Source organism: Alligator sinensis, unplaced genomic scaffold (genome assembly GCF_000455745.1).
Source record: "Alligator sinensis unplaced genomic scaffold, ASM45574v1 scaffold223_1, whole genome shotgun sequence".
Classification (NCBI taxonomy): Eukaryota; Metazoa; Chordata; order Crocodylia; family Alligatoridae; genus Alligator; species Alligator sinensis.
This window is the reverse complement of record NW_005841936.1, coordinates 1,430,163-1,453,339: the sequence shown is the minus strand read 5'-3', so window position 1 is coordinate 1,453,339 and position 23,177 is coordinate 1,430,163. Positions and strand designations below refer to the sequence as shown.

Below are 23,177 nucleotides of genomic sequence, written 5' to 3'. Positions count from 1 at the left end.
TATAGAAAACACTGTCCTTTTAATCCTATAGAATGACGACTATAAGGAGGAAAGAGCAAACATAGAATGATCAAATGTTCAAGTCTTATTATACTAGCAGCACTCTTGGGGCACATCCATATGTGCAGGCACGCATGGTTTGTGGAGCTGCAAACCACTTTGGGGTGCCACAAACGTCAACCCCAGAATGTGAAAATGTGCCCTGCACTGCAAAAACCACCGTGGAAAAAAAGCAGCATGGCACATGTGTCCATAGTGTGTGCTGGAACACGCAGAGGGTTGGCCATCCAGAGCAATGCTGGCCAGACTCCTTGCTCCCGGATCTGCACCCCTGCTGCACACACCCCTCCAAGCACAATTTGCTGTGTACCGAAGTGCATGTGCAGGGGCATGCAATGGGGCACAAAGCAGCTGTGCAAATTTGTGCCACTGCTACTTGTGACATTGAAAGTACATGCCTCTGCATGTGGAGGTGTTCCCTTGGTTTTTGGTATGTAATGGCTTAGTTCAGATTTCATTTTTTCTCAGTATGCTGAGAGGTCTCTGACGAAAATATGATGAATATTCATGTCAGCATATGTACTGTTGGGATGTGCATCACTTTTACCCATATGCTTTGACTAAGTTAACTAAGTATAGAGTTGGTTTAGTCTTTGTAATTTTGTTTTCTTTATAGGAGCAAAGTTCTTTCCTTTTGTATTGTGTCTAAGAGCTAAAGTCAGAGGGGAAGCGTGTGGCAGTTTCTTTATGAAAGAGAACTTTTGTTTCTATCTGAGGAGTCTAACACATCATAGTCCCTTATGTCTGGTATGAATGCTGGAATACTAGTATTTTTGGATTTTGTATAATGATTTGTTTACTGAGACTCTGAAATAGCATTGAGTAGGTTTCTCTGTGTTTAGAACAGGATTCACAAATCTCAGGCATCTGCTTACTAGAGAGAGCGATTAGGTCTTCTCAGTCTTTCCCCATCCACAAATCTAACTTTTTTTATTTCGTGTCTGTCATTGATTTCTTTTTCCCTAGCTTTCTCTGGATCTGATTTCATCATTAAACTGATTTACGTGTATACCAGCACAACTCGACTGATAGCAGAGCAGGTAGTTGTGATGTTGGTCTTGTCATTAGAAACAAAGTATCATGTTTTTATTGTCATGTATCTCTTTAAGTGGAGTCATGCTGGCATAAAATTAGTCGCATACAGAGCACTATGTTTGTGTTCTCTGCAAATACATTTGTTTACCATCAATTCTGCCTTTCTGTAACTTTATGTACTGCTTCTCTGCCTAACTTGTGTATTTTTTCCCACTCTGCTGTGGTTTGCTTATATACAGAAACCCTTTGACTTGTCTGCCTTGATACTTAGTCGTGGATGTTTTTTAAGTGTGTCTGTTTATAGAGATGATTTTCTTCAGTAATGTTTCTGTGGAACAATTCAAGTAGCATGTGATGGGACTAGGGCATATGCCTAATGCCAGTTAAAAATTAATAGCATATTTTTAAAGTTTGCATTGTATAGCTTTCTTTTTAATTTAAAAATCGAGCCCTTACTTGATTTTTTTTTTCCTTGACTTTTTAGCATTTACTCTTCCTAGCCTGTCAGCTAATAAATGATTATAGTTGGTTTAACAATTTAGTCAAAATGACCATATTTATTTTATATATATATAAAAAGTAGAGATTCATACATTATTTATGCAGGCATGCATATGATTTCAGCCTGCATTGACTTGCTCTTCTCACAGTGAAATGATGTGAAATTATTTTTTGAGGTTTCTCAGTTATTGACATTATAAAGGGGAAAATTGTTCCAGGCGACTTGGAAAACAGATATGAAATATAAATGAATGTTGGTATCTTTCATGAAATAGTCTGCTAGACAGAACATCAGATCATTTGTTTTTAATGCAGTATTTTAATAGTTTTTACTTTTCATATTTCTGATGTATTCATTCTGTCTTGTCCCTTTCTTATATTTTTGTTTTTATTTCACAGAAGAAACCAGCCAGTGTTGGTGTCAGTCAGACACCTAAAACACAGAAAAGTGGAGCTGCTGCCACCACTAAGGTAAAATGCAAACTTATGGAAATTATACACTTAAACTATGCAGCTGGGGATCAAGACACATGGAGGATAAATAAGCAAAAGTATTATATATCCTCTCCCTATAGTAGTGATGCAACCACACATGGAATATTATATTTATTTTTAAATAATGTCAGAAATTATATGGACAGATGGAGGGAACTCAAAGAACAGCAACCAAAGGTCTCAAGGGACAGGCATGCCACAAAACCCAGAAGAACTAAATCCTGGCTTTGCAACAACTGAAGGGCAAGAGTTTATGAATACTAAATAGGTACAAACACAAGAGGAAGAAATTTATTTAGAATAACAAAAAACCCCTATACATAGGACTGTTAGTACTATTTTAGGGACCTCCTTTATTCGTGTTTGCCTGTGCTTGGTTCCCAGCTGGCATCCTGCTAATTCAAGTATCCTACAGTTCTGTACTCCATGATGTGGAAAAACCTATGGGTTTGTCCGGGAATAGTATTAATAGTTAGAAGCCAGTACCCATTCTCACTGTCTTCTTGTTATTCTTCATTCCTTGTATCTTTGGTTTCTTACTAGAGAAATTCATTACTCTAATACTTTGTTGCCTCCCTGAAGCTTACAGGCCCAGCAGGCTACCATTTATCCCTGTTTCTGCTCCTTTTGGTACAAATCTCATGTAGATTTTACTTAACCTTATCGTGTGAGCAGGAGGAAGAAGTGCTGCTGTTTTGTCTGATTTGTTTGGTATCTGGTATACACTTAGGTATTTCAAAAGTATTCAGAGATTTGGATTGCCTCACCATTTAGAAGTTGCTTTAGACCTGAGTCTGAATTATCAAGTAGATTTCCTTCCTTGTTTCCAGTCCACCTTGATTTTTTTCTTCCCTGGAACAACCTTACTACCCTTTCTCTATTTCTTGTTTGAACTTTAAGGGAACTTTTTACGTGTGCTTTGGGGGTGGGAGGTGACGCTTTAATTAGAGTGGCTCAGCATCTCATGTATCAGTGTCCCTGTGCTTCAAAATGGCAGTGGGGGTGCTTGAACTAAAGCTCATTCATTAAGCTTTAGTTCAAGCACCCCCACTGCTCTTTTGAAGCATGGGGACTCTGATACACGAGACGTGGAAGGCTGCTGGAGCATGGTAATTGCCACACTCCAGTAGACTTGCTTAATCAAATCTGCTTCAACACACTGTAATTACAGTGTGTTGGAGCAGACTATGCACTCATGTACATTCTCTATCCAGGGTATTTCCAGAGTTTAGAATTCTCAGTCAGATTGCTTGAATCATCTCATTATTTCATTCAATTTACAGTTACCGTGGAGCTAAAAAGTAGCTAAGCAATGTTAACTTGGGTTCTAAACTAAGTCCTTAAATGTAAGAAAATACTAAACCCAGAGAGTGTTATTGCCCTTTTTTAAACTAAACATACAGGGTAGCATCTCCATGTGCAGGTATCAGATTTATGCCTGGTTAGTTACTGCACAGTAACACATGTGTTGTAGATGCCTTACTGCGCAATAACACTGTGTGTGGACCAAGTCAGTTCACACACTGCACTAATGCACTTCAGTGCCTGTACGTGTAGACACCGGCCTATACCTACTTACCGCTCAGTAAATTTAATCTGGCATAAATGGACGTGTAGATGTGCCCACTGAGGTGGTCTCTGATACTGGTTGGAGAGGGTGTCTTCTTGGTCCTCATTGTCATTTTGTATACATAGTGTTTGTGGGATCCATCCCTCCTTCAGTTCCTTGTTGGACTGAGCTCTAGAATGTTGATTTTTGGCCATAAGGATCAACTTCTGGTGTGGAGAAATGCCAAGTTTTTTTCCCTCCATTGCTGCACAGATACCTTCCTGATTTTTCAAAAGCACTGCATACTCAACAGCTTCTTTAAGGTAATTTGTAACTGTTGGTACTCAGTATGCTTATCAGAGAGTTCTTTGAGAAATGGTAAATACAGTGGTAAGTATAAATACATTCTTGCTTGCATAGAATAAACATATCCATCAAGTAGATGAGCTTTTAAATAAATGGGTGTGTATTTTTTGTATTAATGTTGCATCATATTTTTGTATAATTCTTATGTATACCCTGTTGCTTAATTTCAAGACTTTTCCCCTCAAACTTTCAAAATATATTAATAACTTTAAAAATATTTTTTTCCTTTATAGATTGGATTAGTTTATGTTAATGGAGTTAATCATTTTAAATTAGTCAGAAGTACATGGTGATAGCTGTGGTTCATACTGGATATGGACTTTGAAAGAAAAAAACACTCATTTCAAATGCACGTACCTTTTTTAAACTTTGACTAAATTCAATGAAGGGGCTGTATTTCAGTTTAGTATAGCAAAAATAATTAGCTCAGGTATTTTTCACATGGTGTAAGAATAAGCTATTTATAGTTTATGGAAATACCTCTTATTCAGGACTTAAGAGCTGCTTGTCACTAGTGGATAACAGACAGTCTTGGAGTGGGATGTGGTTCATCAGTTACTGCAGAAGTTGAGCTTTCTTTTATGAAAATTAAGTGTCTTTCACTCCAGTCTCTTAACCCTATGCATGGAAACACAGTAAGAGTGTTGTGAAGATAACTTAATTGTTGCTGCCTCCTGCAGTTTTTCTGTTGGTTTCATCAGATATTTTTCTTAAGGATATCTATAGATATATATCTATATATATGTTAAGAATCTGGTCTTCCATTTTTTAAGAAAGTGGACAAGTTACCAGCCTTCATGCTTGCGGAGGGAAGTTAGAAAATTTGATTCAATTTTAGACCATCACAGAAGGATAATTTTAAAATAATCTTAAGTGTATTCTTTTTTTAGATGTATCGCAATTCAGTAAGGCAGTCTTATGAGTTTGTGGAGATTTTCCAGCACCTGGTATTGAATAATGCTGCAGTTTTCCAGATGTGAATAAATTCAGAGCTGTTTTCCTGAGGCCAAAGACAGCATTAGTGCTTCTGCTTTCCTACTTTTTTTTCTATGTTAACCTGACAAGACTGAATTGCTGCATCCTGCTAGCAATTCCTGTTTACTCAGTGATCATCTGGACCAGAATATCTTATGGTCCATAGTTCCTGTGCATCTGACTGAAAATTCTGTGGCAGATTCAGATAAATGAGAGAGAAAAATTGAGGCTTTTGCTGAACATAGTTCATACAATCAGGAAATATTTTTCTGGTTGTTTTCATATTATATTCACTATTATATTGAGTCATTACCTATTCAGTTTATAATTTGCAGTAGATTTTTGTACGGACAGAAATTTTCAGGGGAGTGAATACCCAGGTGAATTGCAGTTTTAAACTCTTGGCATCTGAGAAGTTCTGGAAGTGATTTGGATTTGTGATGTAAATATATTACCATATTTACCTGAATCCAAGATGACTCTAAATTTAAGATGACCTCCCTATGATTAGATTCTAGACATGGAAAATTGATAAATTTGTTATAGTTCTCCATGTCTGGAATCTCATTTTTTGAAGTCATCTTAAATTTGTTTCCCTCCCTCCACCACCACTTTAGTGGGGCAAGCAGCAGCAGGAGGGCAGGTAGGTCAAGCGGCCTGTTACCTGGCTTCCCCCTGCTGCCTGGCCCCTCTGCTTTGTTCCCCTTACCTGTCACCCTGCAGCTTGCCTTCCTTACAACTGGTATAATAACTTAAAATAAATTTACTTTTGGCATCCTTATCCTATCCTTTTGAAGGCATCTTTTAAAGCTACCAAATTGCTATTTGGTAGTATCTATTATTCAAATGATCTAATAGTATCTATTATATCAAATTAGTATATGTTACTAAATAAATTTCTGATGTGTCAACAGAATAGTCTGAGCTGATGTCTATTATGCTTAACTGGATGTCTGTTAATCAAATGATATCCTGATACTTGTGTTTTTGTCTGAGGGACTTGAGCAGCCAATCAGAATTTGAAGTTTTGCATAATGATTGTATGATTTGTTTTTGGATTGCTGCATATTCACATAGCAAATCATTTTCCTGTGATTCACTTCTGACATCTGAACTGCTTATTTATATACCTAGAGTAAACATTGCCTCATCCTTTTTTTTTCCTTTGCTGTCCAAAGGACCTTCTTTAACTTTCCCCTACTTTCATATCTGTGATTAATTTATCTTCTGAATTCTGCTGCCACTGGGAATAATTTAAAGACCCTTAGTCCCTGCCTCCTTGCCACACAAAATCACAATAGTAGTAACAAATATTTTTATTAAAACATATGTATAAAGTGTATTGGCAACTATTCTGTAATCCTGCAGTCAGGATTGTTCCTGCTGCTACTTCAGCAGCAGGTGGGGCTAGACTGCTGAGTTATGTAGCTGTTGCTCAAGGGGATAGTGAGGAATGCTTTATAAACTGCTAACAGCAAGATCCCAAAACAGCACTGCTGAGGCTAGTGTTTCAGAGGGTGAATGCGTCTTATTCTCTGCCACTAACTCAATAACAATCACGCTGACTGGGGGGAATCATTTGTGTTGTGTAGTTTAGTTAAGTATTGTGGGTAGAAGTGAGGAGAGAGGAAGAGCTTGAGGAAAGAGGGAGGATTGAGGGTAAAGTAAACTGTCTCTGCATTACAAAGTATTTATTGTACATTGGTCAAGAAACCTGTATAATCCACGTAATATTGTGGGTTCAAGTCGCATCTCTTGACTACCTTCAGTAATGTCATAGAAAAATCAAAGGTGAGGTTTGTCTATTGTCACTCATGGTAACAAGCCAGAGGCACAAAAGCATACATATTCCTACCAACAGCATTTTCTGATTATGCTCTGGATTAGATACTCTAGCTAGGAAGTCTTTATGCAGGGACACTTAATTGTATGCTAAAAAACCCCAGGAAACCCGGAGGTGGAGCAACAGAGGTTTTCCTGGGTGGAGAATATTTCCATGTGCTGTTGAGACTAGCTGTGTCATCATCAAGTGAAGAGGGAGTTGGCCAGGACTTCATTAAAACTGAAACCAAAGACGTTTCAGCTGAAACAAAAACAGCCTTATCGTAAGGATCTTGCTGGAAGTGTATAGTCCAACTGTACAAAGTGAGTACTGTTTTCTGACTTGCTTTTCTTTCTTGCAGCCTGTGCTTTAGGCTAATAGTGTTCTAGAGTTTCTTATCACTTCTTTCCCAGCAGTTCTCTGAATTATAGTAACATTAGCTGCTAACTTCACAGGCTTCTGACATGTTCCTTTTATCTGAGCTGAAGCATTTTAGAAACTGACTGTGCATGTATAGTGAATCATTTCTAAAACTGTTTTAACATGTCTAATAATCAAATACGAGAGGGGAAATCTTTCTGGGTAGGAATGCTGTTTGTGCTTTATATGTGTTTCCAAATGTTTGCCTTGTGAGTTGGGGGGTGGGGTGTTAAAGAATTGTCAGTTCATGAGAAATGAGCGAAATCCCAAACTTGGGAGGACAAGATATTTCACTAATGTCTTGGGTCACTGAAGCAAGCTTCTGCTTCAAACACCTGTGTGTAAAAATGCAGAATTTAGCATAGCTGTTGTAAGTGCTAAATGTTGCATGGTTAGGGTGGGGTGATCTGTATAAAACTTTGTTCCAGCATGCTTAAGTATAGCTATCCATAACAACTACAAGTGTGCTGAATGTAAATAATACATGCTAAAAGATCAAATATTTACAGAAGAAATATAATAATACTCCTTGTTTTTATCACTGTTTCTGTAGTAATAAAATTAAATATATTGTATAGGTTTATACTTTAATATTTTATATGAAAATATTCAGTATAGTAATTTTAAAACATTTGATCCATTATCACAAGTTCCTTTGCTTGGCTCAGAGCTAAAAATACACAGAATGAACTAAGAAAATAATCTTTTTGCCTCATGTTAGGGTTGTCAGTACCTTTATTATCCTCTTCTTTTTTCCTGCTTGGAAAGAATGAAAACAGACCTTATACAGCAGAGCTTCTAGAACAGGCTTTCAAGGGTAAATTTTACTGGACTTTTATTCAGTAATATTGTTTGAGGGTTTGTTTCTTTCCTTACCACATTTGTGTGGAAAAATATGACTATTATAAAAATATTGGCTACTGCTCCTTTTTTAAAATAAAATTTTGCTTTATAAATTGAAATTACACAACTTTGCATACTGTGGAGCTATAATATGTAGAAGGAAAAAGAAGTAATTGAATATGCACTTACACTAAAATTCTTTCCTGAGTAGAGGACCAGCACAATGTCTATGTACCTCTTCTAGCCAGAGTGTGATTTGAATAGCATATAAGCCTTTAGTGAAGGTCATGTTTGTTTAGGTTGTATTGGCATGTATTAAGTGCTATAGCCTTGCAAGTTTAATAGGACACAGTCAATTTGAAATTTAGGCAAAGTTGCAATGAGTTAAATGTAGTCTCAAGTATCTGTGTTTGCCAGTTAGATCCCCTGCCAATTTTATGGCCTTGTTACATTTATCCTATTTTTATAAGTGGTTTTCTTTCTTCTGCTGTTTGTTGCTTCTCTCCTCTCTTCTTTTCCTCTCCTGAAGTGAAAAGGGAAGCTGGCTAAGACCCCAGTGCCATGCTGGATGTGGCTTCAGAGGTCCATCCTCATGGAAATAAATTGCAGAACTGGAACCTAATGGATGGCATGTGGGAAATGACCTTAAATAAACCTACTGTCAAACGTGTAACAAATAGGAAAAAAATAAGGGAGAGTTAGGTGTTGCTGGTAGCTGAAGTGCATGAATGTTTTTTAAACAAACATGCATTGGTTAGTTTGTTTTATACCTAAAGTAGATGGTTTATGTAATATGTAAAGGGTGCATCTCATGTAGTACTAGTTGTCTTGTGTAGGTTAGGGAACGGCCAAAACCAGTTTAAGATAAACTTGGATGGATGTAGTATCAGACTTAACTGATTTAGATTAAATTGGTTTCTTGAACTGCTGTCCCAGATCCCCTCCAGATTCAGGTTAACTCACAGTCCCCAAGCATCCCAGGATGCTTTGCATCTCTCCTGCAAACCTCCCCTTGCAGGGTGGGCAGGCTAGCCTTGGCCCAAGCTGTCTGCTCCAGCCAAGCAGGGAGGTGTACTTTAGCACCCCTGGCTTCTGGCCTAGGCCACTGCAGGCTTGTAGCTGCATTTCCAGAATCAAAAGTGAATGTCTGTTCACTTGCTTATCGGTTCAATCTATGTAGTTAGCTTAGACTAACCTGTGAAGATTGAATCGATTCAGACTTGGGCTTTTTGACTGTCTGTACTTAGTCATAGAGAGCTGCTGCTATGCATTAGCATCATCCTCAGTATTACAGATGGCCTGGAGTTAGAAATATATTACTTGGTACCCCAGTGCAGCTGGCACCAAAGATGAGCTGTCTTATTAAGAGATTTCCTGCACAGTTGCATCTTCGTTGTGGAGAATCTACAACAAAATTTCAAGGTCAGTTGAAGTGGATCTGATCAATCTAATTTTACTTATAAACCAAAATATTGTGTTCAGAAATAATATATAGAAGATAAGATTTTGAGGGGAGGGGAAGAAGAGTCTTGCAGGAGAGAGTGCTGTTTCTATGGCATCATCATGATTTGTGGAACTGCTTCCACATGGTTTTTGCTTCTGGGGAAAAGTTGTGGGGCACAAAGATCATTGAGGATGTGGGGACCATACTCTGTCACATCATCTTTCCTTTTCCTCAAAGCATGGGGACTCTTTTTGGTGAGTGCTGACTATGTCAGTCTCACTCTACCTGCTGTCCTCCTTCCCACTCTGAAACACTCCCTGAGCTGGAGGAAAATGGCTGTAAGGGACCACCTGACAATGAGATTTCTACAGGCTGCCTACTGCTAGGAGGACCGAAGAGCTAAGGCCTTTTAGAAACAGGCCCGTGACCTGAGTCCTTGCAAATCTGTTGAAAGGTCAAACTCTGGTACTTTTGCAGGGCTGTTGAATCTTCCTTCCTCTTTACTCCAGTGGAGAAACGTTTGACAGCAGTGACGGTGAAAAACTTGAGGTCCCCAGTCCCCTCTGCAAAGAAGCCCATATCAGGCCTGATAGGGGCCAAAACAGAGAGAGACTGGTTGATCCGGCATTGGGTTGGATAATAAAGGTGCAGTAGACTGATAGCATGGCTTTTTGTTACTGAGTTTGTTCTGAGGCTCTGAGCAGGTCACTTCATATCTCTGTCTCAACATAACCGTCTGCAAATAAGGATAACAAAATATATACATCTACTTCACAGCACTGTTTCATAGGGAGTGTGGTGGAGATTAATGAAACAAATGTGTTTAAAGTAAATTGAACATGTAAAACGCTGTGTAGTGACTTTTAAAAATTATTTGCTATTGGAACTGCCAATCTATTGAATCGACAAATACATTGATATGTCCTCCCACCTCTTTTTCATACATACATGCAAATAAGCTAGTTTTTATGTGGTTAAAAACTTTTCTAGCTAAAAATAATTTATAATTATATTGAAAGGGCAAGCCGCCTTTAATATTATGTATTAAATTCAGTAACATGTAAAGTACACGAGGTACTCACTCCCTCAGTGAATTTACAGTTTACAAGGAGAGAAACACAGACTTTGATGAATAAGGACAGACAAATTAACATGTTACATAATAGCAATGTGCACTGTTCCTGGTTGGCAGCAGTTGTGATCTAAATTTGATTTCTGTGCTTATGTTAGATATATAGTATATGTATGTACTATACCATGTACAATATGTATGTGTTTAAAATGTCTTGTAGCCTACTTTAGATTAAAAAATAAAAACAGACTAAAGTTTGAAATAGTATTATAGGTATTTTTTAAAACTAATAAAAACCAACAACACTGAATGTTTTTTGTCATCCTTTGAAGTGTTTCATTCCGGATACTGTCAGAGGCATAGGTAACCCCTGGTTTGACTACAACATCTGTTGTGAGATTTGAGAAATGTCATTTTAAAGAAAGCTTCAGAACAGTGGCACCCAACCTTTTTCTCCCTGGGGCCAGATGGATGTTGCTTAGTCCATCCAGAGGACCCAGTCTGGTATGTGGGGCAGTGAGGCAGGACCCAATCCAGTCGCACAGGGGAGAAAGGGGATATGGCCTGGCTTGGCCCAATCTGGACCCACGGGGCTTGGGGATTTGGCATCGGGGGAGGATGGCAGTATTGTTATTGCTTCCCCACCACCAGATTTCCTGACTCGGGGGGACCCCCTTAGTCTACATACCATGGCTCGGGAGCATTTGGCTCATGGACTGGAGTTTAAGCACCCCTGCTTTAGAAGAATACAGTGGTGCTAAGCTTTCTGGTTAAACAAAAGGTAATCACAGTTGTTGCTAATGCAGTTACTGCATAGTGGCAAAAGCAGTTTCCGCTTCTCACCTTCTCTGTTATTAGTTTTCTCTTGCAGTTTTGTTCAGATAATCATTTTGTGAAGTTTTACTTATCTTTTGCTGTAGGTAACAGGTGTCTGTCATCTAGGCTATGTACATGTTTGTATTACCTCACTAGTAGCACTGTCCTAATCCTATACCAAAGAAAAGAGTGCCACAAATTAACAGCTCTAGATTTTGCCAAACTTGATAGGTTTAAATTGCAAATTTAATTATTAAAGTAAAATTGCTAAACAAGTTTCTTCAGAAATCTTAGGTCTTAGGATATGTAGTCCTTTTTTCTTCAACTGCCTATTTATTTGATTAAGCTTTCCTCTGCAGAACACTCAGTTTTTCTCCAGGAATACTTAATGAGGACTGAAATAAATATGTACGATTACTGACTTTTTGTTCTGTTCTTTAGCAATACTTCAGATTAATTGACCTAATCCCAGCAAAATTCAGTGGCTGTGTATGGTATTCAGCTGGTGTTTCCCTGTAGTAAATTATTTTACCTATTTGCAATTCACTGCTGCAAATAGCACTAGAGAACACTGGTGTTAAAAAAAAAAAAAAAAAAAAAAGAAATTAAATAATAGTGAATTATAAATTATATAAATATTTAACTACTTTCTGTAGCTCACAGTGGCTTGTACTGTGCTCTGATAGTAGTGAAACACAGGTACTTACTTTTTTCCAAAAGGGAATATATTGGAATGATAAGGGCAAGAAAACTACATGAGAGAACTGCTCCCAAAATGGAGAATTCAAACTTCTGTTCCAACAGGAAATTATTCTCACTCCAACTCCCCTAAGAGCGTAGCATGTTGGTGCAGTCTTTAAAAATGACATTGCAACTGGTATAGGGAAGAAAAAGGGGGAAATTTAAAATACAAAATTCCAAAGATGAATGAGCAGAGAACCCAAGTCTCCTACAGACTACAGTATTCTGCATGAAAGGTCAATCATGCTTTTGGAAAAGACACTAACATAGGTCTCTTAAGGCAAATGACTCCTTTTGTTATTCTTTTGATCTCAAAGGAGTTATTGTCCGACTTACACTTAAAAATTTGGAGAGAGGATATCTTGACCCTGAATATTTCTTAGGCCCAAATCATAGGAACTAATATGTTGTGTGTGGTCACAGACTCTGCTAACCAGTTTTTTACATCACAGTTAATCAAAATGACAAGAGAAAAGGAAATCTGTGTAATAATGGAATAAAATGCATAATGAAATACTTAAGCATTCTCAAGGAACAAAGGGGTATATTTCATGGTGAAATGCACAAAACTGAATTTCCAATGCTAAAGAAGTATGGTTGAAAGAATTGGGTCTTTGTTATAGTCTTCACTTCTAACCCCACTTTAAGCACTTAGGACAGAAGAATCCCATGCACCCATACAAATGAAGTGTATGACCTTCCATATTAGAGAAGTGGTTTATAGGCATCAAGTGGAGTACCCCAGGGGTCAGTCCTAGGGCTGGCTTTGTTTAATATTTTCATTAATGATCTGAAAGATGGGATGGACTGCACCCTCAGCAAATTCATGGATTACACCAAGCTGGGGGATGTAGTAGATATGCTGGAGAGTAGGGCTAGGATTTGGTGTGACCTAGATAAATTGGAGGATTGGACCAAAAGAAATCTCATGAGGTTCAAGAAGGACAAGTGCAAAGTCCTGCACTTAGGACAGAAGAATCCCATTCACCGCTACAGCCTGAAGACTGACTGGCTGGGCAGCAGCTCTGGAGAAAAGAACCTGGGGGTTACAGTGGACAATTAGCTGGATATGAGTCAGCAGTGTGCCCTTGTTGCCAAAAAGGTTAACAGCATACTGGGCTGCATTAATAAGAGTGTTGCCAGTAGATCATGGGAAGTAACTATTCTGCCTTACTCTGCACTGGTGAGGCCACATTTGGAGTTCTGTATCCATTTTTGGGCTGCATGATAGAAAGGATGTGGACAAGTTGGAGAGAGTCCAGCGGAGATCACAAAAATGGTTCAGGGACTGTGGCACATGACTTATGAGAAGCCGAGGGAACTGCGCATATTTAGTTTGGAGAAGAGAAGACTGAGAGGGGATTTGATAGCAGCCTTTAACTACCTGAAGGATGGTTCTGAAAAGGATGGAGCTAGACTGTTCTCAGTGGTAACAGATGACAGAACAAGGAACAATGGTCTCAAGTTACAGCAAGGGAGGTTTAGGTTGGTATTAAGAAATAACTCTCACTAGGAGGGTGGTGAAGCACTGGAACAAGTCATCTAGAGAAGTGGTGGAATCTCCATCCTTTGAGTTTTTTAAGGCCCAGCGCTGGCTGGAATGATCTAGTTAGGGATGGCCCTAGGGTTGGACTAGTTGGACTCCTGAGGTCTCTTCCAACTCTAATTTTCTATGATTCTATGATTTTTAAACTGGGAATAGTACACAATAGTTCACTGCACTCTAGATCTCTTCCAGGGTACTTCATGTTAATTATGAAGCAGGTTATAAAGCCCTTAAGGAAGAGCTGTAGGGCAGAGCTGTGTTAAATCCTTAGCTACAGTAAATTTAGTTTAAGGTTAGGACTTAGTTTAATAACATTTTTTTCCCCTTCTCTTTTGAGTTTGTCAGTACTATGGAAATATGATTGCCTCCCCCTGCAAATTTAGATGAGATAAAGCTTTTGTACTTCTGTACCTGGCATATTCTGTGATTGGCTAGAGCATTAATTCCCAACCAGGGTGCCATATCATCCTGGGGTTCTTTGAGATCTTTTCAAGAGTGTCACAGTGTGCCATGCAACATTAGCACTGTTAGGTGTACAAGCATGAGTCACAAGATAAACCCAGAGAGTTGAAATAGGAATCCAGAGTGTCAGTATCATTCAGATTCATTGTGGTCTGAGTCCTTTGCAGCAGAAGATGCACTTACACCAGTATAAGCGATCAGAAATTGGTTCAAATCTGTAACACAACAGAAGTTCAGTGTGCATAAACTGCTTTTAGAATAGCCAAAACCAGTTTAAGATAAACCTGGATGAATGTAGTATCAGACTTAACTGATTTAGGTTAAATTGGGTTATTGAACTTCTGTCCTAGATCCCCGCCAGATTCAAGTTAACTCAGTTCCCCAAGATGCTTTGCAGCCCTTTTGTTAACCTCACAAGATGGGCAGGATAGCCTTGGCCCAAACTGTCTGCTCCAGCTGAGCAAGGAGGTGTGCACTAGTGCCCCCCAGCTTCTGGCCTGAGCCAAGTGCTGGTATGTGCCTGCGTTTGCAGAATCAAAAGTGAATGTTTACTTGCTTGTTGGTTCAGTCTGCACAGCTTAGACTAACTTGTGAAGATTGAGTCGACTGAGTCTCAGGCTTCTTGACAGTCTGTGCTTACCATTAAGTTGCCTTAAATTCTTCATGTTCTTAATCAAGAGAGAACTGCATATATTTCTTACATCCTTCGATGTCTTTATTCTCTTCTGTGTAGAACTGTTACTTATTTACCTTGCTTGCTTCTTCATACTTTCATCTTCACTTGCCTGTGTAAAATGATGCTTACTGTAAAAACCATTTTATGGTTTGAAGATTGCACAGGGAATTAAGTTTTAATGTTTGTCTTTGTCATGGCAGTGATTCCAGATTTTTCTTCTGGCTCAGTCCTGCACAGATACTGAGTTCTACGCTAATAGTACTATTCCATTTCTCATTTCTTTGATTCACTACACAGGACTTTTTTTGATGCTTAGAAGAATGAATGGCATGAACCTATCAGATGTACTTGCATTTGTTTACAGTGACCACATCTACACATGTGCTTTACTGTGGAGTAGACCAATTAGTTGCAGAGTAATGCTTCACCATCTATGCATGCACCAGTATAAGGCCACAGTAAACTAATTGATGCTGCTATAAGATTGTCCTGCCGGAGCAGTACTGTCTTATGCCAGGGTAATTAACTGCGATTTAACTGCATGTGTAGATGCTGATCGCAGGTGTAATTGCACCCGGTAAGCCCAACCAGCTGGGGGCCAGGTTCCTGCCTGTCACCTAGCCACACAGCTTCACACTTTCAGCACCCTCGTGTCCTAGCCAGCTCCTCTGACGCCGCCACCTGGAGCCTGGGGCTGAGCAGCCCTGGTGTAAACTGTTCCACCTCTGCTCAAATTGCTAATGTCCTGGGCACATGTGTAGATGCTACACCTGGGAGTAGTTTACTCTAGCTCAAACTGCTCCAGAGTTTATTATTACTTTGAATTAATTGCATATGTAGACACACCTGGTATCATATATGAGAACAGATTGTGATATATTTTGAGACTACCTTTATGGCTGTTGTCCAAATCTTATGAAAGACTGGAATATGTTGATTAGAGTATAGACAAATGTACTTTTAGAGCTGTTTCAAAAGAGGAACTACGTTTGTATTGTTGTCATTGTAAGGTATTGGTCATATTAGTTTAGCTTTATAATGAATGTTTACGTAGCATTATAAGCATAGGAAGTACATGAGGTTTCAAAACCTAATGGGCACCTATACATGTGCCGGATGCCTACTCCAACTCATTCTAATTAAAATGATTAATAGAGTCTGCTGGAGCATTCTAATCCTATTCAAGCATCCCCACATTTCAAAATGGCAATGGGGGTGCTTTAACTAAAGTGCATTGAAATAGCTTTAGTTAAAATGCCCCTGCTGACATTTTGAAGCCCAGGATGCTGTGGGCGTTTTAATTGAAGTGGTTCCCAAGAGCCGCTCCAATTAAAAACGCCCCCTCCCCCCCCAGAGCATATGTAAAGTTGCCCAGTGTGTTTAGAGGAATTTGTTCAATAGGGCCCTGATTCAGCAAACTTCCCTTTGCTATTTTGTGTCCTTGTTTGACAAGGTATTTAGCAGAATTTGCAGATTTATTGGAATTTAACAGAAGCACTCACAGCATGGCCCTGTTATGGCCTCAAACTTGTGACCTCTGGGCTGTCAACTGTGCATGCCTTAACACCTGCTCCACCACAGAATCAAATGGAAAATTTTGCACATATCTTTTGAAATACAAAATACTAAATCAGATACTGACTACATTGTAACTGATATAATATAGAGATTAAGTACCATAGCTGAGGCCATGCAGGACAACTCTTGTACCTTTTATTTACTGTGCCAGGTCAAAACATGCTGTGTGCGCTTTTTTTATTTTTCCCACCTGAACCAAAAATATAGCCTCATTCAAGTGGCACTGCACCTAGGATAAGTGGTTCTAGTGAGTGAGTGTCTGAGCCAATTTGCTTGCCCTGTGTTACATTGTTAAATAAGGGATCTGTATTAGGGCTGTGCAAAGCTTCGGTTGCTGAGTCAATTTGGCGGAGATTTGACCCGATTCGGCAGCTGAATCTGCAAATCCAAATCGAATCAGGAGACCCTTTAATCTCTACAAATCGATTTGGAGAGATTCAGTGATTCAGACAGACACGGCTTTAAATGTTTTTTCTACATACCTCAAGGTACTGGGCGGCTCGTGAATGCTAAGATGGTGGGGCGGATACAGCGTCCCACAGGAGCACAGGGATGTCCCCAGCACACTTGTGGGACGCTGTATCCGCCCCACCATCTCAGCATTCATGAGCTGTGCCTGGTACCTCAAGGTATGTAGAAAAAACATTTAAAGCCTTGTCTATGGCCGAATCACTGATTCTCTGAATCGGCATCAAATCTTCAGATTCAGGTTCGGCTGAATTGAATTAGGGCAGTGATCCGAATCAATGAATCAAATCACTGTCCCCCGATTCGAGCCAAATCAAAATTGAATATGGCCCATTTCGCACATCCTAATCTGTATGCATTTTGTTTTCCTTTTTTATTTCTAACTTATTTAAATAACACTTCTTTTGTGTGCGTGTCCCATCCTAGTCGTAACTCATTGTTTGCCTTAGCCTGTCTAATTTCTTCTTAATGTTGCATTGCTTGTTCTGTTGTTTTATACCAGTGGTTCTCAACCTATTTGTCATAGTGGGCCACATCTGCACCTTGCAATGTGTTATGTGTGCTGCACCCCACAGCTGAGGGGCCCCCCAGCTACCAGGGCTATGGGGCCAGGATCTGCAGTGCCCAAGCCCTGGCTGCCACCCATGAGAGGCGGCAGCTGCTGCAGCTGGAGCAGGGCATGGAGCCCTGCTTCCCCCACCCCACTCCCCTATGGGTGGCACAGTTGGAGCAGAGCCTGCTGGGGGGCGGGGGGTGGATGTGGGCTGCCTGCTGTGGGCTTGGGGCTCCCCACCCTTGCTGCGCTCTCCCTCATGGCTTCCTCAGCCCAGTAGTCAGGACCCGACACTGGTGGGCAGGGAGGCTCATTGCCGCTGCCAGGGGTCCCATGGCAAGGCACCCCCTTCCTTCTCAGCAGTAGCGGCAGCACGGAGTTGTGCTCCCCGCTGCTGCCAGGTGGGTAGGGGGCGCCTCACTATGGTGGCGCAGCCAGCATGGGGCTTCCGGCAGTATCACCAAGCCTCCCTGCCCCACTCTGCTGTGGAGGGCAGTAGGGCAGGGAGCCTTGAGCCCACAGCAGGCAGCTCTCATCCATCCCGTGCACAAATCAGGAGGGCATGTGCCTCCATATGCCTCTCCCTCCCCAGGAGTGTGCACAGCAGCAGGGAGCCAGCCTCCCTGCTGCCCTGCAGATGAACCATCTGTGGTTCTGTCCCGCTCCCCGGCTGGGTCCTGCGGCTGCACATTCCCACCCCCCATGCACCACCTTGGCTGGGCAGCAGCCCCAGCCCTGCTTTGCTTCGCTCTATTCTGTTCCCTGTGTCTCACTGTGGGGGCCTCAGTCAGCCACCTCCTTCCCCCCACAACGTAGACTTATCTGGAGGGAGCTGCTTTCCATGCTGCCTGGCTGCCACGTGCATGTATGCATGCGCACATGCACATGGCACCTCCTGTCTCCAATCACCTACCTCCTGCTCCCCGCAGCCCCTTGCAGCCTGGAACTCTGTCAGCCTGCAAGGGGAAACCCACCATTTATCACATTTTTCTACCTGGTTAACAAACTGGGGGTGGCAATCTTTTACTTTCTTTTCTTCTTTTTTTTTTAACAGGATATCACATGGGCCTCAGCAGCATGATTGGGCTGCATGTGGCCCATAGGCTGAGGGTTGAAAACCACTGTTTTATACTCATCCTTTGTTCTTTGTGATTGTTTTTACTTATACAATTTCTTTTTTCATTTTCAAATAATTGAAAAGTACTTTATACAGCCATTTTGATCTCTTCCTGCACTATTGGTCTTCCCTCTACGTCAGGATAGTTTGTCATCAATTATTTATTGTAGTCTCTGTAACTGGCAACTCTTCTGCAGTCTTCTCTCTCTCAGACTGTTTCCAAGGAATCCTACCTACTGGTTCCCTGAGTTACTGAAGTCTTCTATTAAGTACCTGACCCTTATGCCACTGCTGTCCTTCTTTTTCTTAGAATAGTGAACACTAGCATTTCATAAACTCTTTCACCTAAATTGCATTCTATCTTTACATTCTCAACTAGTGTTCCTTTTATTAGAATAAAATCTAATCTAAAATTGCCACACATGGAAAATTTCTCCATTTGCCAGAATTGAGAGAGAGTTCCCAACATGTTCCCAGGACTTGCTGGGCTGTCTGTGTCCTGCCATATTGCTTTTCCAATACAGGTAAATAAAATCCTCTTATACTACTAGGTGTTGCTAGTTGGATGTTTCTTTACTTGATTAAAAAATAATCTCATTCATATCCTTCCCCTGACTAGGTGCTTTACAATAGACTCCTAATATTGCTTCTCCTTTTTCCTTCCCTCCCTTCAAAGATTCAACAAGCTTGCCCTTCACAGCTTCCATTAACTTCAGAGCAAGCTCATCTGCTCATGCAATACCTCCTCCCTTTTTTCTCTGCTGTCCTTGAACAAACTGTATATTTCCATATCACTGGTCCAGTCCTATTGTTGTATCAAATCTCCAATAAGTTTGATTTAAGTTGTAGTTGGGTCACATACTAATCCTCCCTCAAATTCTTCCTGTTTATCACCACTTCCTGTTTAGGTAGTTGAGAGGTTCACCATGGCACAGTTTTTCCATCTTGTCTGTCCTAGGGCCATTTTGTAATTCTCCTATTCCTTTACCCCCTTAGTCAAATGGCTGTAATCTGGTAAATCAGTAACTTGGTGAGTCATTTTTCTAGGATGCTGTTGCTTTCTTCATCGCTTGCACATCACCTCTTCTTCTTAGAAGTCCTACTTGAAAAAGTGTCTGCTTGACAAGAAGATTTTGGCTTTCTGAATACCATCTCTGCAACCCATGTGTTCATCTCTAGTATCCAAATGACCATTCAGGACCATGGTACCATCATTAGTGTCCAAGTGGATAAGTAACATGGGGTAGTAGTGGTCAGGGCCAAATGAGCCTTTCCAAGCTCTCTGTGATATCTCAGATTTTGGGCTCAGGCAGACAGCACACCTGGGGTGATGGACCAGGCCATCAGGTGGATATCTCAGTGTCCCTCAGAAGGGGGTCTCTAACAACAACCATCAACTTTCATCTGTCCCTTGATGTAGGCTGGTGTCTTTGAGCCTTCTGGTCTTGAACTTGTGTTCCCCTTGCTGTTTTAGGTCCACTTACCTTCTCTTGGTCCCAGGATTATATAGCACTTCTTGAGTTTGATGGTTAAAATTACTTATGTGGGGAGAGCACTCTGCTGCACAATACAGCTAGCAGTCATTTATTTTCCTGTGAAGAAACTTTCTTCCTCCTGTAGTGCTGTTCCAGTCCTCTTAGGCTGGCTAGCCTTTTCTGCTTTGAAGGTCTCTCTCGTCATCCTGTTGATACTGAAGTCTTGTTCTTGGATGTTTCACAGCCAAACCACCTCTTCCTGCAACTCTCATACCTGTTTCCTGAGGGATTCTGCAACATACTATATTGTACTTTTTTGTTCCTGGTCACATTTCCAGCAAGTTAAGACTTGGACATGAGTGGAGACGTCCAGAGCCAAAACTCTTGCCTGGACAGCAATCTCATGGGGTGCAAGGAGAAGTTAACAGCAGTGTTGTTGAAGCACTATTTTTCAACTGCTGTGGGTTCCTCTTTCTCTTGGATGACACCACAAGAAAAACCTGCTTCCCTGCCTTTGTCTGCTAGTGAACTCAGCTGGCTAATACTCTTGTTCCTCCAACTGCATAAGTTTCTCCACCCATGAGTTCTTGAAGTCATGTTGAGGCTTCATCCATTCTTGCTTTGTGTTTGAACATTTAACCTTTTTGGTATGGCCTGTTTGATACTGATTAACAGGGTGTGTTTCTAAACATGTACAAATCTCTCCAGCTTCTTTTTAAGCTATGTGTCAGTTCACTGTTGTGCTGGTTACTAGGCAACGCTTTAATATTTATCTCCAAATCTGTCATGCGTTTGCTTGTTGCATCAGAGGACAAAACTTCATCTGTTCTGTACTCAGATTGTGGTGAACAGAGAATACCATTTTTTAATAACTGCATGTTATTGGCTAAAAACAGTAAAAAGAAAAATCGAAAATGGTCTTTTTGTAAACATTCAAGTTGTTTTATAAGCAGCACAGTAGCATAAAAGCCCTACATTTTTATTTATTATCTGCTCTCTTCACCTTGAAGATATGGAACCAGATTGTGATGGCATATAGGTGATAATGCAGGTCTCCACCTCTTCTTGAGGCCTGTTCCAAGGGCAGGCTCGGGCATTTGAGGACCCTGAGCTCTGGGGAACAGAAGCCATGACCTTCCAAGCACTCTGCCCTACATTATGCCTTTCAGTAGGGTGACCATAGGTCCCAGTTTGGCCAGGACAGTTCTGGACTTTGTAGGTTCATTAGAAGTCCTGGGCTGGAGTCTGGCAGGGAGACAGAGCAGCAAGGTACACGAGGTACCACAAGTCTGAAGGCAAAATGGATTTGCTTACATTAATTATGCAGAACAGCTCCTATAATCAGTGAGGGGTTTTTGTATTTTCTTTTCCACAAAAAAATAAATATATATGAAGAAAGTAAACCTTTTTCCAGCGTGTCAGGGATATGAGCAAAAGAGTGGAACACAGGCTTTCTGTATCTGTTACCTGTGCAACCTAGCCCTATGTGGACCTTAAGTATCAACTTAACAGTTAGACTTTTGCTAGAGATACATATTTGCAACAGTTTTTACAAGTAATAACTGAGAGCCTTGCAACTATTCATTTTCTTCAGTTTGTACATTGTGATGACACTTTTATGTACATGTAGTTTAATTATTTCTCTTGTATTGTTATTCCTCTCCCATGTGGATCTTTCTTGTAGCCAAGAGGGGTATAAACATAGACTATATAAGTTTAAAGCCATAAGAGATTAGCTGGAGATATGATTGCTGTAATGCTTGGTAACTCATATTTTAAAAAATCAAGTAGATTACATGTTGTTAATATCATTTAGCTCGATTTAATGCTGCCTAGAGTAGGGGGGGCAGGCTGGACCCGATGATCTGCAAGGTCCCTTCCAGCCCCTAACAATCTATGAATCTAGTTCTGTGGAATTTTGGAAAAACATAATGTGTCACATTCATGGTTGACTGACCTAACACTTTATTCTTCCTTCTTGAAAGTGGAAAACCGTTCATATATTACAAAGGCAGGTTGCCTTATGTGAGGGAATTGGTATTGAAACTGGATTTATTTGAATGAAATGCATTTTAAAGTAATGCCAGACCTGGCCCACAGAGCCATATCATTTGGCCCATGGAGTTCCCCATGGGTCTGGATACTTGGCAGCAGGGGAGTGGTGGCAGTGTTAATTGTTGCTCTCCTCCTGCCAAATTTCCAGACCTGTGGAGAGCCCTACTGGCCAGATAATGTGCCTGTGAGTGCAAGATAGCACTAGAGCAGGGTTGGGCCAGTGCGCAGGGCTGCTCTCAAGCCAGATGTGGGTATGTGGGGTCTGGTGGACATGTGGCCAGATGTAGGTATGTGGAGGTGGGTGGGTGTGCAGTTGGATGTGGGTGTGTGGGGTCAGGTGAGTGCACAGTTGGGCACCACTGGATAAGGGGTCATAATAGATGACCAGATGAATAGTATGGTGCTGTAAGACTTCTAATGTAATGCCAGCAGATCAAGGAAGGTGATTTAATGATTATTCTTTTCTATTCAGCACTGGTGAGACCACATCTGGAGTACTGTGCCAAGTTTTGCCCTCCTGCACCCCCCCCCCCCAAAAAAAAAAAAAAAAAAAAAGGATGTGGATAAATTGGAGAGCGTCCCACAGAGGGCAACGAAAATGGTTAGAGGGGTGGGACATGTGACTTACAAGGAGAGGATGAGGGAACTGGACTTATTTAGTCTGGAGAAGAAAAGACAGGGGATTTAATAGCAGTCTTCAACTACCTGAAGGGGGTTTCCAAAGAGGATGGAGCTAGGCTGTTCTTAGTGATGGCGGATGACAGAAGAAGGAGCAACGGTCCCAAGTTGCAGCAAGGGAAGTTTAGGTTAGATACAAGTTAACATTTTCTCACTGGAAGGGTAGTAAAACACTGGAACAGGTTACCCAAAGAGGTGATGGTATCTCCGTCCTTGGAGGTCTTCAAAACCCAGCTAGACAAAGCTTTGGCTGGGACGATGTAGTTGGGGATGGTCCTGCTTTGTGCAGGGGGTTGGACTAAATGACCTCCTGAGGTCCCTTCTAGCCCTAATTTTCTATGATTCTTGGCTGTGCAAGCAGAGGAATATGAAACAGGAGTGGGAAAGTGGTCCTACCTCTGTACGTAGTATTGAGATTCCTACTGGAATA

General features: G+C 40.8%; 1 protein-coding gene across 9 annotated transcripts in view; it reads left to right on the top strand.

Moving 5' to 3' along the window:
- CAST (calpastatin) overlaps positions 1–23,177 on the top strand; it is a 102,958-nt gene that overhangs the window by 36,450 nt on the left and 43,331 nt on the right. For 6 of the 9 annotated variants that reach the window (XM_025199124.1, XM_025199122.1, XM_025199123.1 and 3 more), the window contains one exon: positions 1,996–2,067. The gene's annotated coding sequence lies outside the window, so the exon portion shown is untranslated. Of the gene's footprint in view, positions 1–1,026; positions 1,101–1,995; positions 2,068–6,970; positions 7,127–23,177 lie in introns of those variants that run through there. The other 3 variants (XM_014518040.2, XM_025199119.1, XM_025199118.1) reach the window with 2 other exon arrangements.